Here is a 2,255-nt window from a genome sequence, read left to right as displayed (position 1 = left end):
AACTTCTTCTTGTTATTAGCACTCTCGAATTCAAGCTGCTGATGCTTTTCTGCCATCCTCACGGCATTGGCCTTGACCGAGTCAAGTTCACTTCGAAGTTGGGAAATAGTGACCTCGAGTTCACTAAGCCTCGAAATAAAATGGGCATTGTCTTGGTTAAGACCGACATTATCCGCTTCAAGGAGCCGGTTCTTTTCAACCATATCGGCCAACTCGGTCTTTAAGCAAAGGTTTTCGGCCTTTGCCGCTTCGAGCTTGGATTGAAGGTTGGGAAGAGCAGCGGCCCGGCTCAGTTGGTCTTCTTTTTCCTGCAGGAGGGGTTGGAACTTCTCCGTTTCTCAGCCCTGGGCATCCAGCTGGCCCTTTAAGTCGTCAACCTCGTGTTGGGCACGGACAAAGCCCTCATTAACGAGCATAACACTCTACAGAAGAAATAAAATCAAGTTAAGAAATTGAATAAACAGAGTTGAAAATCGCACATCAATATTATGTATGGATGAGCGTAGAGTTTACCCAGTTGCCCGCATGCATGCCTTCGTTTATAAGGCACTGCCAAGGAACCCCGACCATCTTTCTCTTATCCGAATCCAAAATAAGAGTCCTTAGATAAGTTGCTACTCCCACATGCTGGGATAAAAAGCTACAATCCTCGAGGACGGTGATCACAGCCGACCTCGTCCTTCTCGGTTCTACACTAGAGGCTGGGAAAATACCTACAAGGCAATCCCTTGCGCCCGTATCGATGGACCGGCTAGCCGCCCTCGTGGCTGGAGGAATAGAACGGTGTCCGAACTCAGTTGTTTCCCCGGTTGCAGGAGGGGTATCCGAGAACATGTCGTCCAGATTACCGGACCTCGATGCCGGAGTAGGAGAAGCCGGAACGGCTCCAGCAGCCTCGGTAGATGCGGGTGCCTCGGATGTAGTAGCTTGGTCACCACCGGGCAGTGGGCTGGTAACCGTTGTAGCCTCGTTATCCGGGGCCGACTTTGCCCTTTGTTCGGCCTTGATGTCTGAAGATAGTCCAGATCTTCTAGGCCTCTTCACCAAGGGTGCCTCTTCGGGCGAAGCATCACCTGAAATATCGATAAATTCAATGGACCTCAGTGGAATCAGAAAAAGAACATCTTATTCCCCACCTGTATGCGGGGTCGAGATGGAAGTTCCTTCCTCGACTGTAGGTGAGGGCGGAATGGCAGTTTCTTCCCTGGAACAGAGGTGACGAAGGGACCCTCACAACCCTTCGAATATGAACATCGGACTCTGATTCATCCCTCAGGGTCAGAACATCGTTCCTTGGCCTTTTCCTTTGTTTCTTCCCTTTGGCTGAGGGCTTTCTCTGTCTCTTTCCGGTGGCAACAATGAGCCGGGATGACCCTACCGTATCAAATTCAGGAGCCGGTGCAGGCTCGACCATTGATTCGGGTCTTGGCTCCACCGAGCCCTTGGGCAAGCCTGAATACTAAAGGAGTTATAGAAAGAAAAAGAGAATGGGAGGATGCAATAAGTACTGAATCAGGGAGAAGATTACCATGATTTTGGGCAACCCATCGGCTACGGGACAGGTCCCCCCATGTCCGTTCTAAATAAGGGTGTTGGCTAATAATTGCCCCAAACCACTCGGAAAGGTTGCGAACAGTTGAAGGTATCCATGCCTCGGCTAAAAAATAATAATTCACATATGCATTTAAGGAAGCAAATTTGGACAAAGTATAAAGGAAAGATTATAGAGAGGAGACAACTGAGAAACTTACGTCTATTGTTCCACTTTTTCGAAAAGGGCATGCGATCAGTCGGAATAATGTCTGCGGTCCTTACCCGGACTTAACGTTCCAACCATCCTCAATCTCTATCCTCGTCGAGTTTGGAAAGAATCGGGTTCCGACCTCGTTTGGCGACCTTTATCACGCCCCTCGGAAGATTCTCGGAGAATACAACAGGATGAAGTGCGCTAACGTTAATTCCCTTTTTACGTTATTGGCCAGTAGGCGGACGCAGGCCACGATCCCCCAGACAATCAGCCTAATTTGGGCTAAGGTCACGTTGTATGTCCGACACATCTCGAGAATAACTGGATCAATTGGAGGATCGAATTTGAGCGTGAATGGATATGTGTAAACATATAGGAAACCTTCTCTGTGATCGGTAATGGACTCGTCGGGCCCGGAGGCGAACACTTGCACCGGATGCTTATCCCATCCACATTCGGACCGGACCCAAGGGAGGAGATCTTCTGTAATAGACGAAGGGTATCGCCT

Source organism: Lycium barbarum, chromosome 7 (assembly GCF_019175385.1).
Source record: "Lycium barbarum isolate Lr01 chromosome 7, ASM1917538v2, whole genome shotgun sequence".
NCBI classification, from domain to species: Eukaryota; Viridiplantae; Streptophyta; class Magnoliopsida; order Solanales; family Solanaceae; genus Lycium; species Lycium barbarum.
Note: the sequence above shows the minus strand (reverse complement) of the source record.